At 39.6% G+C, this 16,409-nt stretch overlaps 1 protein-coding gene across 6 annotated transcripts in view; it reads right to left on the minus strand.

Moving 5' to 3' along the window:
- LOC140725132 (alpha-(1,6)-fucosyltransferase) overlaps window positions 1-16,409 on the minus strand; it is an 839,166-nt gene that overhangs the window by 473,343 nt on the left and 349,414 nt on the right. For 4 of the 6 annotated variants that reach the window (XM_073040188.1, XM_073040189.1, XM_073040196.1 and 1 more), the window contains one exon: window positions 3,701-3,762. The exons of the other annotated variants lie outside the window; for them this stretch is intronic. The gene's annotated coding sequence lies outside the window, so the exon portion shown is untranslated. The remainder of the gene's footprint in view (window positions 1-3,700; window positions 3,763-16,409) is intronic. 6 annotated transcript variants of the gene reach the window in all.

The raw sequence follows: 16,409 nt of genomic DNA on the forward strand, positions 1-16,409 counted from the left end.
TTTACTTTTACACACTAGATCCGATACCTTACTTTGGAATAGTCTTTCCAATTCAGCCTCTAGCTTTGGTTTGAGGGCATATGGAACTGGTCTTGAATTCAGGCATTTGATCTTAGTGTCAGGCTTAACAATGACTCCTTTCATATTGCCCAGTTCTCTGTTGAAAACTTCTGCGTGTTTCTTCAATACCCCTTGTAGACAGAGCTCCCACCAATCAAGTGCACTTCATGTGAGTTGAATTTGAGCTGCTCCGACCTCGAGTGACCCGGAAGCACTGGATAACAACCTTTAACAATGTAGAGTGGAACTTTCTTTCTCTGTTTGTTAATCTCCACGGTAACCTGTACTACTCCCTTCACTAGAACAACCTTATAACTGTAGGTCTTTAAAGTCAACCTTGTCCCTTCTGGGGTGAGATGCTGTAATTTCGCTTTGTAAACTGTCTCTGATACCAAGGTCTTCTTGAACTGAAGTGAAACCACAGGATGCATCTCCACCTGCAACCTGACTGTGACCCCAAAGGGTCACGCAGTAGTCATCTCTGTCTTAAAATAGATAAAACATGCAAAGCTTCTTCAGCCACAGAGTGAGAGTCACCCAGTCTGTCCTCAGTATGCACCACCTTGTTCACATGTTTCTTTGTGTTTTTTCCAAAGTATTTTTTCTTTATTACAGTGTTTTTGGTTGGCAGTATCTTTATACTGTTATAGGCATGTTCAATATGTCCCTTTTTGCACAGCTTCTACAATCTAAATTCTTATAGGAGCATTCTTTTGCTGAATGCACAGTTTGTCACAACAGTAACAATGATTGTCAATAAGTATATTATTCTTATAATCAATAGAAACTTATGAGTTTGGGAAGATGTGTTTAGTAGCTATGCTTCTTTAGCTGCCATTTCCATAGATGTGCTAATCTCAATTGCTTTCTGTAATATTAGTCTGCTGTCTGTAAGCAAACATTTTTGAATTGCTTCACTATGCACGCCACATACAAATCTGTCACATAATGTGTCACTCAGTAACTGCCCAAAATCACATTGTTCAGACAATTGCTTCAGCACTGCCACAAACTGTGAAATATTCATCTTCCTCTCAAATCCTTTTATGAAATCTGAACATCTCAGCAATAATCAAAGGTTTAGGTGAATTAGGGTCCTTTTAAACTTTAACTATCTCCTCACAAGGCTTATCGCCAAGCTTAGCAAGTTGCATTAGACTGCGTAATAAATCAAACGTTTTTGCACCCATCACAGTCAGAAAAGTTGGAACACGAATATCATCTGAAATTGGATTTGCCGGTGCACAATATTCAAATCTTGCAGTATATGAACCCCATTGCTCTGTCACTTTGTCATACAGTCCCATACGCCAACATTGCAGCCATTTTGAAACACAATCACATTCCAGAAAAGTTAACTGGTCTTATCCGTCTCCATGTCTCTCTCTCTTACTTGTTTTATTTATCTGTCCTGTTCGCGTTTTCACCCCTCTGATCCTTCACTCACCACACCTTCTGCACCAATTTTCTCATGGTGTGTGACATCACCCACATTACACAGTGGTACACCACCAGTGTTGCACACAGACATTTCTTGCCAAATAGAACAAAAAAAGAAATATTGCGCAAGGACTTGTCACCTCATCAGTTATGTTTTTGGCACTGGGAAGCCGGGTGGCCATGAATAACACACAGGAGAGACAATGAGGTCAGGAACAAACATGCAGCGGATTATTTTGCTTTTAAGTCATCTACCCAGAATGCCTTCTCGCATTATGTTCAGTACATAACACACAGGGAAGCTTGACAGCAACCCGTAAGGGTCAAATATACATGAATATATAACACTATTCATCCTCAAAACTACTAATTAGTGTAACATTGCTGATTCTCTCCCTCCCTCAATCTCTCCTGAATACACAATTACTCATAAATTCTACAAGAATGTTCACATGGTCAAACTTACAGGAACAGCAGAGTCACAAATGAGAAAATCTGCAGGTGTTGTAAATCCAAGCACCACACCCAAAATGCAGGAAGAACTCAGGAGGCCGGGCAGCATCAATGGAAAATGGTACTCTTTTCCATAGATGCTGCTTGGCCTGATGAAGAGCAGCAGAGTATTTATTTTTCAAGGAATCAAGCATTTTTTTGTGATTAAAAAGCCTGGCTAACTTAGTTTCTGCTGCCACTGCTAAGTTAGTTGAATCATGCAAAGTGAAATGTACACAGCTTGTCATCAACACCCAATGCAATTGCATCACTCTGGCTGTTCTGTTCTGTTTGCATCATCGTACAAAAATTGGCCAAAGTCTAAATAGAGAACAAAAAAAGTAGCAAGTAAAACCACATGCTATTGAAACCTGTTCTAAATACGTCATGATTGTTTTTTGAGGCAAGCTACACATAACTAAAACTTTTGAACTGCATGCTGTAAATTACTAACAATCTAAACAATAAATTCTGTGACAAACCAGCTAGTCAATTTTATCAATTCTCCATTCAGACATCTGGAAACTAATCCTCTTCCTGCCATCAACACAGGCACTAATGAGGAAAAACATTTGATGGATTACATTTACAAAAGGAAATACAAGTATTGAAATAGTGGGGTGCTGCAAAGATATAATAATCTCATTCCAATATGTACTATACAAGCATGTTTAAATGCTGTTTACCATGGCTGTGAGCATTTAACAATAAATACTTACAGTTTTTACAATATCTGTAATATCTAGAATGTCTCAAGGTACCTTACAGGATTATCAACTGAGCCAAGTTAAGGATCAGTGACAAAACAGTGGCTGTATTAATAGTGTTCTTAAAAGATGAATGAGAAAGGGACGAAAGGTTTTGAGAGAAATATTCAGGACTTTGACCTAAACAGCTGAATGTATAATTGCTAATGATAGAGTAATTAAATCAGAGGAACTCAAAGAAGCAAGTAAAGCTGTTAATCAATTTATAAACTAAGAATTTAAAAAATCAGTTCATTACCAAATTGATCCAATATTAGTCAGTGAGTAGATGGCTGATGGATGAAAGAAAGTTTGGATTAAAGAAACATACAGCTGTTTTTCAGCATGAATGTGCAAACGGTACGAGAGAGAAGACTGAACAAGAGAGTTTGTAAAAGCAAAATATTAAAATTAAAAAGGCAATAATGAAACTTTAAAACAAAGTGCAAAAATTTTGGTTTATCCAGAAGCTAAGGCAAAGCCAACACTTTAAATTCAGCTTTTTTTTTTATCCAAGACCAAGATCTTACATGGTTAGCCAGGACACAAGAGTTAATTTCTTCTAGGCTGTTGGCCTTGACAGCTGGCCACCAGGAGGATCATAAAAGTAACTAAGGCGAGCTGCTGAGGTTCAGCTTTCCCAGCTGGGAGCAGTCAGAATCCACTCACTCAGTCAAAAGCAGATATTTCTCAGATAGGAATCAGAGCTGCCGCTGACCGCCTTCACTTTTCCAACTAGACGGCAATACCTTCAGCTCCAGAACAATGAAAATAAAGCACCTATTTGCTATGCTGAATTCAAAACAATCTTTTTAAGTTTTATCAAATTCAAGGCCAATTTAGGCATTGAAAATAAATCACCGGAAAGATTTGTAGGCTGAAAGACTATGATGCAATAATTCCAACCTAGATGCAAAGGTTTAATTCAGCTTTATATTCCATCATGTGGGGATATTTGTTACCTTCAATCTCAGGATATCCTTCTCCCTTTAGATATGGAAAGCCACCAAGTAAGCAGTTTGTTCTGCAATAAAAAGAGAAATGCATTTTATATTCATGCTGATGGCAAGAGTTAAAGCTGTTCAGGAAAGAGATGGGAAAGTTATTTTAATGCACTAATTTTCCTTGAAGTCAAGACAGAAGATCAAAATGTTGATTCAAACTTATATCTTCCAGTTATCAGAAATAACTGTTAGACTCTTTCCCCTACATCTGTCATTACCATTTTATCACCCTGAATGAGAATTTGTCAATTATGTGGAGGGCACGTGCGAAATTCAGGAGCTAATTTCAACAGCAGATTATATCGTAAGGAAAGCTTTGAAAAAGAAATGACAAATCAGCTTTAGAATAATTCCAAGTAGTTAACAAAAGAAATCCCACTAGATTGTTAGAATGAAGCAGGAATTTTTTTAAAAACAGAACTCAGTAAAAAATGAACAAATTGCTCTCTTGGACATGGCTGAATACTTTGTTGAAATAATGCTTTGTTTGCCATTAACATTAAAGGAAATGAGACACAGCACAGAACGCGGTATCACACAGGTGAACATGCCATCACTGGAAAATGAACTTCTACAAATTAAAACATTTCAAAATACTACAACTTAACTATTAGTTTCTGGTCCTCAACTTCCTTCATATTCAAGGAAGAAAATTCAGAGACTTGTAGAAATGTTTGCTTCATCCTTAACCCAGGTGAATTTCCAAGAGACAGGAGGGTGTCTAATATTATACCAATATTTTAAAAGTGCAGCAAAGAGAAAACAGGGAATTACAGGCTGGTTGGTCTGACGTCAGTGGTGAGCAGTTACTGAGGGTGATTCTGAGAGTCAGGGGTCTATCGACATTTGAGCAGACAAGGTTTGTAGCACAGGTTTGTACATGGGAACTCACATCTGATAATTTTTAAAGATTTTGTTTTGAAGAAGTAACCAAGATGACAGATGAGGGACTGGCAGTGGATGTTGTCCATGTGGACTTTAGCAAGGTTTTTGACAATATCTTATATGGCAGGCTAGTCTGGAAGGTTAGACTACATGGGATCCAGGGATAGTTTGTTAATTGGATTCATAATTGGCTCTACAGTTGAAGCAAAGTTGAAGGTTGTCTCTTGGACTGGAGGCCTGTGACAAATGGTGACACAGAGTTCAGTGCTGGGATCTTAATTGTTTGTTAATTTTACAAATATTCTGGATATACACAGGCAAGTTTGCTGATGATACTAAAAAAGTGATATTGTAGACTGTGAAGATGATCAAAAATTATAGGAGGATCTTCATTAGCAAGGTAAGTGGTAAGTTAAATCAGGAGAAGACTTTCATAGCAAAAGGTAGGTACTGAGAAATGGTGTAGAACAAGTAGATTTAGAAGTACAACACACAGTCCACCGAAAGCAGCATTACAGGTCAACAGGGTAGTGAAGGTGGCATTGTCCAGGCTGGCCTTCATCAGTCAGGGCACTGAGCTGGGACTTCACCTTGCAGTTGTTTAAGGTGTTGATGAGGCTGCCTCAGTACCATTCAACATGTTTCAAGTTCTGGGTCTGTGTACCCCTTCTGGAACTGAATCCTCAACCTCCTTACTGGGAGATTACAATCAGCTGATTGGTAATAACATCTCCTGCTTGAAGACTAACAACACAAATGCACCTTAGGGATGTGTGTTTAGCCCATTTCTCCTACACTCACGACTGTATGGCTAAGCACAGCTCAAGTACCAGCTATAAATTCACCAATGACACCAATATGGATAGCTGGAGTGGCCCCTTTAAAGAGTTAGGACCATCCCACAAATTGGCTATCATGTTTTGGGTGCCAAGAATTGAGTACTTAGTGCTCAGTCGCAAGCCCAACAAGAAATATCATACAGTGTTTTGATTTGTGCTCAGTTCTTGATCTAGTTTCATTCTGTTTTATTCACTGAATCTCAGATGGTGATGAGGAGTCAAGATAGATCAGCTGATTGAGTGGTTTCACAAAAACAACTTTGTATTCAAAAATCAACAAAACCAAGGAATTGATTGTGGACTTCAGGAAGAAATCAAGAGAATACACACCAGTTCTCATTGAGGGGTTTGTGGTAGAAAGGGTGACCAGCATCAGTTTTATGGGTGTCAGCATCTCAGAAAATCTATCTTGGGCCCAACATATTGATGCAGTCATGAAGGCAGCACACCAGTGGCTCTACTTCATTAGGAGTTTGAGGATATTTGGTATGCCACTATCTACAGATGTATAACGGAGAACATTCTGAGGTTGCACCACAGCCTGGTATAGAAGCTCCAATGTGCATGATTACATGAGGTTGTAGAAGGTTAAAAATGGCTCTGTACACTTCATGGGCACAACTCTCCACGTGATTAAGGACATTTTGAAACAGCAGTGCCTCAGAAGATGCATCTATCATTAAAGACCGTCACCATCTGGTAATGCCTTCTTCTCATTACTATCAAGAGGGAAAAAGTACTTGAGCCTAAAGATCCATACTCAATCTTTTAGGAAGAACTTCTTCCTCGCCACCATCAGATTTCTGAATGGTCCATAAAAATTACCCCATTATTTCTCTGGAGGACAATATTCAAGTTTGTAACTTAAAAGTCATTTTTTTTACATCTTGCACTGCAGTGCTGCTAGAAATCAACAAATATCATGTCATATGCCATTGATAATTAACCTGATTCTGATTCTAGTGATCCTGATCTACCCAGGTATCACATAAAAGGACACAGATCATTAGAACACAATGCCCAAATTAGAGCACATCTCTTTGGTCTGAGAGTTTGTAATCATTGTGCTTGGGTTACCTATGCACACAATACAACAGCTTATTTTTATTGCAGGAAGACTGCATAGCAAAGCAGAATGAAGAAAACCCCAATTGAAGAGGGTCCGATCACAAAGGATGGAGATTTGTTTCAATTGTGGTAGGTTACAAAAGAAAGAAAGAAATATATTGTAGAATAGTTGTCTTGAAGGTAAAGAACAAGCTTGACACTACTTCATAATACAGATTTCCAATCTCACATAAATACTTTTCTTGCTACAAAATAACCATGTCTATAACTAAATCTATTTTTTTATTGAAAAGACTATTCTTTTCTCTTTAAAAGCCCAATAAAAATTTATGAAATGAAATCCATTGTTGAAGGCAGACGGATGTCTCTTGAATAGTATAATTGTTTCATTTTGCCAATGTTAACATTATGACACAAACTAAAAGAAAAATTAAGACAACCAGATTTGTTTTTACTGAATAACTTTCATGACCTCAGGTGATGCCAAACTGATTTCCAACAAACATAGTATTGTGAAATGTCTTCACTATTATAACGCACAAAACACAGCAACTTTACGGAGAGCAGGCTCATTCAGACACCGATGTGATAATATGCCGGTGATGTGTTTCTAAGTGTTTTATGGAGGGCTAAGGATTGGCTCTGTCACAGGAAGGAGTAGGGAATAATTTATCTGCTCTTCTTTAAGATGGTGGCCTGGGCCACTATTCCCGTGTGCAAGAATGAAATGAGCACCATTTTAGTATCTCACCAGAGAAGGGGCAGTGCAGCCTCTTACATGAAACTTTAAATTAATAAATTGGTTAATTATTGTTACAGGTATTGTGATACTGTGAAAAACTTGTCTTGCATACCATCCACACAAATCGATTCATTACAGCAGTGCACTGAATTGGTACAGTGCAGAGATAGTGCAGTGCAGACTGATTTAAGATGCAAGAAAGGTCACACCAAGGCAGATGATGAGATTAATTCAATTTTACCACACCAGTGAACCATTCAAAGATCTCATAACAGTGGGATTCTAGCTGTCCTTGACCCTGGTGGTACATGCATTCAGGATTTTGTATCTTTTGCCCAATTGCAATGGTGAGGGTGTAACAGATAATGTCTGGGGTAGGTGGGGCCTTTGACTATGCAGGCTGTAGAAGCTCTAAAGTAATATGACAGGTTGAGAAAACTACTTTAAAAAACATATCTGAGGACATTAGAGGACAACAAAACATGTAAGATGATTTTAAAAAATTGTCCACCAGACATTTTACCACAATATCTGACCTGCACATCCATCATCCATGCATCAGTCTGGAAGGTGCTGGTTTTCAGATCCAATATAAGAAAATAAAGGCTCTGACCATCTTCTGAGGTAAGCCAACATACCTGCTACATTGCTTTGAGCTCGGTGTGTGCTCCTGGGTATGTCAGCATTAATTGAATCAATTCCAAAAGAGGTCATTACAGTGTTATATATAGCAAGAGATGTATTACTAACAGTGCTGTCAGGAACTCCTGCCTTCTTTGCTGCTGCATGCTGCTGTGTTTGGATCCTAGTGCTTCTGCAGTGAAAGGTAGCCCACACCTAGCTGTGGAGAGGCTGCCTCTGAGCATTCTACACTCAAAACAGAGATATGGGATGCAGAGATGAGTCTGGCTTAGTGTGTGCAGGTCACTGCTGCTGACCAGCATCATCTGCTCCATGTGGCTGAGAGACCAGGGTACAGTACTGGCCACCCCCCTCCCCCCCACCCACACACACACATCTCAGCAGTGATCATCTGCACCACTTATTCCCTTACAGACAGCTTCACCACATCTGGTCTTGGGGTGATCCATGGTAGTTGACAACACAGCAGAGGGCAGGGATTTGTGCAAGATTTCCGGCAGCCAGGTTCCTGCCACAGCAGCACACAGCCCTTGTGGAAACCATCTATTAAAGTACAAACAGTTGAGTGCTCAGACTGGAGCACCAGAAGGTCGAGAACGAATATGTACCCTGCGGGGTTGAGCTGAGTGGAGTGCTAGTACTTAAAGCCCTATGTCAGTGTTACAAAGGGCATGCAAGCTTTCCCTTTGCCACAGCAAGTCAATATTTGACAATCAACATCACATACACACAGCATTTATCTGGTCATTATCAGACTGTCCTTTGTGAGAATCTACTGAACACAAGTTAACCGATGTGTTTCAATAATATAGCTTTGAGTAAACTAAAACAAAATGAGTTTCACTTGCTGTAAAATGTACAATATAACTACTTCTTAACTTGCTTTTATTTAATATCAATGGGCAACACCTTAGAAAATATGTCAAGTTTTCCAGATAAGCACCAAGGATGGGGAAATGAAGCAAAAGATACGTCAAGGGTTTGAGAGAGCAAATATATAGATATTGGACCACAGCCAGAAGGACTAGTAACCAGAGCACTCAGTTTCAAGATAATTTTTGAAAGAATCAGGAGAAATGCTTGGAGAACTCCCTTGACACACCTAGCACTTTTAATCCAGGACATTGTATCTAAAAGACTGAATCAACAGCAATGATTCAGTGGTTAAATGCCTGAAAAAGGGAATACTTGCTTGACGATGGGAATTAAGCAGTCTACGAGACTAATTGCACAGCACCTGCAGAGTCAGAACACGTATGGTGGGTCAAATATCTGTGACATGAGCTGCATACATCCTGTAACCTTGTATCTTACGAGCAGCGGTGCCTTTTAAATACCTGGGTTTTAAAACAGCACCCCATTGCAAAACGTTTCAAACAGAGAGATTATTTTTGAAGTCCTCTTGACTTTGCAGTTTTCAAAGAGATTTTAAAAAGTAACATTACAAATTTTGCTACCTGAAACAGATGTTAGAAAGTACACTACCAATCAGTTTTAATGAAGCACATAATTATGTATGCAGATCCATAACATGATGTGCATCTCCACTGGTCTTGAATTTTATAAATGCAGCAGTATTGACCACAAGTCTAGCATTTATTAATTAGGAAGGCCTTACAGGCTATCCCCATTAATCACTATGATGAAGTTGACGACTGTGGCCTGACCTGAGGAATAAAGGCTGCATGCAGCAATGACAGAATTCCAAGACAGTGGATGTGATTAGGTAATTTCATCATCTGCAGTCAGTAACAAAGAGTTAATTGAAGCACATTCTATGTGTGAAACTTCCCATCACTCCTTTACAAATACCCTGCTTAGAAAGGGTAAAATTACTGCAGTTTCTTTCTTTAGTTTAATTCCCCCTGGTCATTAATTGAACTTTCTGAGTAAAATGACATCTTTCTGTTCACCATCAACTCTCTCCTGTGATCCCAGAAATATTCACTGCTCTGTCCTGTTGTCTCACATATTTGGCTGACAGAGTCGTCAAAGCAGTCTCTTGAAGTATGATAGCTGATAACCGGAAACAAATGCACTGGCATAATTTCCCTGTGATAACACTCAGATAACAAGTGTAGGGAGGATTTTAGATGCCACACAACACATGGAAGTCACTGTAACACTTGCATTAGCAGCTACACGTTAGTGCCGGCCAACCACAAAGCATCACCATAATTAAGTCTTTCAAAACCAAACAACAAAGATCTGCGCAAGTGCCATGTTGCATAATTTGTTTTGGTCCAATGTGAAGTTCATAGTCCCTCCCTGCAGGGTGGCAAAATTATTAACACTGGATACTTTAGGCACCAGCTGTGGGGGACAGTCACACGTACATTGACACATTGGCAAGATGTTAATTAGCTCCACATCATCCCTACAGAAGCTGTTCCTATTCTGTCTATGCACATTTAAGGATTAACTTGGAATTTTATCTGAGGGTAGTTTCAGCTGCCAATTACCATTAGAGTCCCAACAATGAGGCATATTTTCTGGTCTGACACTAGTAGCATCCTTAACAACTGAAGATCTGCCCAATACAAGCATTGGATTACCAACTCCAACACAGAGGATTGATTTGGCTCCAATCTCTTTTCCCTAGGCACTCGATCTTGAAACCTGAATCATCCCCAAAGATTCTGTTTCATTTTGCATTCCAAATCCAATTGCTTCATATGCATGCCAAGACTTTAGCCAATTATATTCTGACAGCAGAGCAAGCACAGGCCAAGAAACAGTTCTTATCTTAAGTTCACATCTTCCTCAGTTACATGAACATACTTCCTCCTGAAATATCCTGTGCCACAAAAGCCAATCTACAGCCAGTTGAATTCACTCAACATGATATCAAGGAATGCCTAGAGGATTGAATACAGCAAAGGCTTTAAAAGGATGCCATCTTCCAAGTGTAGTATCTGTGATTCACGAGAAATATTTCAACTCTAACTGAGCTCTTATAGTATCGTTACAAAGGTAGCATCTCCCCAAACTCACTGAAAATTTTCCAGGGTATGCCCAATTTAGAAAAAGCAGGACAAAACAAACCAGTTAATTACTGCTCAGTCTATCCTCTATCATCAGGGTCATGGAAGGAATCATTAAAAGTGTTACCAAGTGGCATGAGTTTACCAATAGCTCACTTATCAATGCCTAGCTTAGACTTTGCTAGAACTGTTAATTTCCGAATTTCACCGAAGCTTCGACTAAAGAGTTAAATTCCAGAGATGAGGGAAGAGATGGTGTCCTGGAAATCAATGTAGCATTTGACTCCTGTGGCAGCACGGAGAGAAGGGAAAACACTGCAAAGGTTGCACAAAAGGAAGATGGTGGAAGGTCAAACATCCCAGTCCTACGGCACCTCAAGAGAATTCTTCAGCAGCTTCATCAAGAACCCTGCTATCACAAGTGAGGATGTTGATTGATAACTACGCATTTCAGTTCCATTTCCAACACTACAGTAAGTGAAGCAGCTATGCCTGATTGTAGTAAGAACCAAAAAAAGAACATTCAGCCACAGCTGGCAAATGGCAAGAAACATTTGTGCAGCAGAATTGACAGAATACTAGACTCATCTACTGAGATATTCCTGAAACTAGTGATCTCACATTAAGGACTTTTTATCTTGTTATTTCATGCTCTCATTATTTATTGCTATTTATTCATATTTGCAGTTACACGGCTGTTGTCTTCTGTGCTCTTGCTCTTTCACTGATCCTATTTATAGTTAATATTCTATAGATTTGTTGGGTATGCCCGCAGCAAAAAGAATCTCAGGGATGTATGTGGTGACATATATGTACTCTGATTTTTTTTTTACATTGATTTTCAATACAGAGTCCAACTACATCCCACATAATCTGCTTTTAACCCCAATGCAAAAGCCATCACAAATCTCTGTGTTGTAGCACATGGGAAGTGATCCCTCACTGATCCCAATTCATTATGAAGTATGGGAAACAGAATCAAATGCTACAGACCAACAGTGAAACCCTGGGCTATCCATAAAGGAGATATGCAAGCTCTTTGCAGACTGCTGTGTGAACCTTATGCATTCTTAGTCTGCAAGCTCTCGTTTTCTAATACACACCAGGAAATAAAATATAATGCTGGCTGAGCTCTTTAGTATTTCTAGTAATGGTCTTTTTTAGGAAATTAAATAAACTACAATCCCACTTCTTCAAATAAGCTATTAATTATGGATTGTAATTAAATTACAATGTCTCATTAAATCTAGAGATTTGATCTACTTATTCAAACAGGTCATCACAAAATAATTTTGTCCATGATTTCTGTATAGAATGATTCACTATGAGGGTCTTTTTTTTAAACAAAAAGATGTTGCTACCTCCCAGCTTTATGCTCTTTACCTCATCATTTTTTGAGCCAGCCTATTATTATGTCTCATTTTCCTTTCTTGCTCAATGTGCTTCCCCCGGCGTGATCTTCAATTCTTGCTGAATGCAAGGCTTGTCAGACAATTATTTTTCTACATTCTCTCTGAGGTGCCTCAAGGCTGTCTTTTAACTAATGACAGTGTCCCCTCTTATGGAGCCAGTTTTCATGTGGACAGTGAAAACACCAAGCGATCACTTTCCATCTCGATTCCCAATCACTTTTGAAACACAAGTTCTTGGATAAGTTGCATCTCTCTGCAGTTCAAGGTCAGAATGACTGAAGCCATTATCCTCGTACTTCACTATCTACCTCTACTTGGGTCTGGCTTCAACCTCCTCCATGTCTATTTTTTTTCAGCCCATGCTATAATGCTGTGATTAGCCTTTTGCCTGATTCAGAACTGAACCCAAATCCTGGAGCTGTGAGGTTTGGCTATGCACTCACATGGAACCTTTCAGCCAATCTTGCAATGTATTCATGTGAAAAATATCAACAAAATCAAGTGAAACTCCAAGACAAGCAGTTGGAGACAGACTACACTGGGCTCATAAAAGGGTTCACAGACACTGCCACACTATCAATAGTCGTAACTACACTCTGCATCCTCTGCGCAATAGGTAGTGGAGATTCAAATCTGATTCAGTCCCACAGGATCAAAAGTTAGTTTACTTTCTATTGTGAAAAATAGTATTTTAATATAAAAAGAACATTTATTTTTGGTTGCAAAGTATTACCCACTCTGCCTTAACTTACTCTTTTTTCCACAGCAGAATTCCCTCAAGGTACTTTTGCCAAGTACACATAATCACTTTTTGTTAAATCCCTATTGAAAAGGTTCCAACATCCTCCACTATCACTGCATACTTCCTGACCCATTGGAGGTCATCACGCCCCAAATCTCTATGTCCTACGGCATCCTCCTTCACTGACTCTTCTTACCACAATTTCCTTAAAGCTTCATTCCTCTTACTCCTGACATCAAGAGTTGAATTTTTCACCCTCAGAACCCTCTTGAAACACAGCTTCCCACAGAAACAGATGATTTCAAAGTTGCTCCAGCAGGGTTGGGATCCCATTGTTTTCTTTCTACTTATTTGAGAAAAGCCTCAAGAAGTTTGTTTATGAAGTGGAATTACAAAAACGCAGCTGGGATTTTTGAATGCCTTAAATACTTGTATCATTGAAGAGACCTCGTCTGGAAGGAATTTCTCACACCACGTTCTATTTGTGAGAGAAATTTATCATAATTTAGCACAAAACAAGAATCATTAAAACTCAGACTAGGAATGAAATAATGACCATATGAATAATACCATATCTTTTAAACCATTTCATCTTTTAAGTGGAGACATTCTGGTCAATATCCTGTTATATACTTACATCTGCAGTGTAAGGAAAGAAAATAAAACAAACAGAAAAAAAGTAAAAGACTTGTCTCATGAGAATGCCAGCTACCACGTGTTTACCAGACAGCAACTTCTTTTAGAGATATTATTCACAATTATCCACCAGGATGTACCCATGCCAGTAGTAGCCCAGTATTTTTAGGGAGCTAATTTCCTACAGAACTAAGCCTAACAGTTGATTCACATCAACCAAGAAGTGCATTCTCTGCTATTCTGAGGGAGATCCTCCATTCAATGTGTCAAGTTAGTTCTCAAACAGAGCATGACGTTTCTTTAAATAAACTATTCTACCCCCACATTCCCAACCCATTCTATAGTAGTTTCCTAATAGATTTTGTGGGCTTTAATGGAAACAAAGTACTATGGATTAAAATGTTCTATTTAAAATTATGAGCTCATAAATTCCCATGTTGTCCCTCATTAATCCATAATCATCTGTGACATTGCTCATTTGGTGATACCTGCTGACATCACTGTGAAGGATGCATTGTTCCACTTCAGTCAGCTCCCCATGTCCTACTTTAAAAATCTGCAGCATGCCTGTTAATGAGCTACAGAATAGAATACAGCAGGGAATAGCTAAGGAATCTGAGAGGCAGAGCCTCACTATGATCCTGAACTAATTGCATGCTTTTAACTTTTTCTCCAATGCAATCTCATGCCTAGAAATTAGTGCACTGCCTGCTTGTGAAGCACTAAATCATCATGTTTAACACAAACTCCGACACAAATTCCTTGTAAAATTATATTGATCAAAACATAAGGATGGCACACACGCTGAAATAGATGCTAAAGTAGGATCTCCACAGTTCCTCACACAACCTTACAATTGAAGATGCTTGCTGCCAATTTGCTTTGCACTAATTGAAGGAGTATATCAGCCATTGAAGGCACACTCCCTTGGGAACCAGTCTGCAATCACCCTGGCTGTCAAAGAAGAAAGAACTTTGCAAGGGAGAGTGAGAGAGCTCCAAAATTTACTGAGCGGGACTTAGACCTGGTTATGGGAATTCACGTGAAGAGGGAGGTCTGGCACTCACATTTCTTCTCTTAAGAAGGATTGGTGGGGGAGGGATGAACAAGGTGGGAATGGCCTAGCCAGGATCACTGTGTAAAGAGCTGGGCAGGATGTGGTTCACACAAGAGCAAGAGTCCCCACATAAGAGGAGTGTTGCAATACGTGTTAAAGTACAAATAAGCAACACAACACCAGACATCACACACACACACACACACACACACACACACACACACACACACACACACACACACACACACACACACACACACACACACACACACACACACACACACGAAGCACACAAAAACAAAGAACTCCATTCACATTCCCAACATATCCCTACCACTGACATTCTCTGTCCTTTACTCACAATGAGGTCAAGCCACCAAACTCCAAATCAGGATAATGATAAGAACGCTAATCACGAGTCTGTTCAACAGGTGATGTACATAATTTTCAGATGCCGTGAATGAGCCACTATTGCTTCTGAGTAGCAATTCAAGAACATCAAACAGATGTGAGGAGCATGCATACCTGTGCTGAGATTAGAGATCTTCAATCTAAACATATAGCAGAACATGGTAGAACAATTCATAGAACAAGTCGCAGATGTAAAATAGGGTAGACAAATGGTTTAGGGAGGATGTGAGGGATGACTATCATCTGGGTGGTCTCTGATTATTATGGTTGTTCAAGTCATGAATATGAAGACGGTAACTTGTCTACATTGGCAGCAAGAACCCCATGACAGCATCTATGAGGCAGTCCATTAGAACAGGCAACTAATGGTTTCCTCATTAGGGCACGAGGCTGTTACTGTTCAGCAGGAACATCCCCTGGTAGTGTGTCTCATCCTCCTTTACCTTGCAACACATAATACTCAGGTTCTGGGTTTCCTTACTGTGCTTCCTCTAGAACTAGCTGCTATCATTGGTTTTCATTCTAGCTGTCAGCATACAGTTAAGGTCTCTGCATTTGGTTGGCATAAAATGCAAGGTGCCCTTGGGCTGATAGCAATGGGATCTTTTTTTAAACAAGACCAACAGGATTTTTGATCGAGATTCCAGTTCTTGAATAGCAGCTGTGAAAAGGTAACAAATTAGTGAAAGTGGTCAGTGAAACAGGGCTCAACTCCTGTCCTCAGGATCCACTCCTCAGAGCAATGCAAAATGCTAAAAGCATGGTAAGTCTGGGCTCTGTGACCAAAGGCACCCTATGAGCATTCTCCATGAGAACAGGCTGAGTGAACTCAGCCTTTTCTCCTTGCAGCAACGGAAGATGAAAGGTGACCTGATAGAGGTGTATAAGATGATGAGAGGCATTGATCATGTGGATAGTCAGAGGCTTTTTCCCAGGGCTGAAATGGCTAACACGAGAGGGCACAGTTTTAAAGTGCTTGGAAATAGGTACAGAGGAGATGTCAGGGGTAAGTTTTTTATGCAGAGGGTGGTGAGTGCATGGAATGGGCTGCCAGTGACGGTGCTGGAGGCAGATATGATAGGGTCTTTTAAGAGACTTCTGGATAGGTACATGGAGCTTAGAAAAATAGAGGACTATGGGTAACCCTAGGTAATTTCTAATATAAGTACATGTTTGGCACAGCATTGTGGGCTGAAGGGCCTGTCTTGTGTTGTAGGGTTTCTATGTGCATTTCCCAAAAGCATGACCA

The sequence above is a fragment of the Hemitrygon akajei genome, chromosome 3, assembly GCF_048418815.1.
Source record: "Hemitrygon akajei chromosome 3, sHemAka1.3, whole genome shotgun sequence".
Classification (NCBI taxonomy): Eukaryota; Metazoa; Chordata; class Chondrichthyes; order Myliobatiformes; family Dasyatidae; genus Hemitrygon; species Hemitrygon akajei.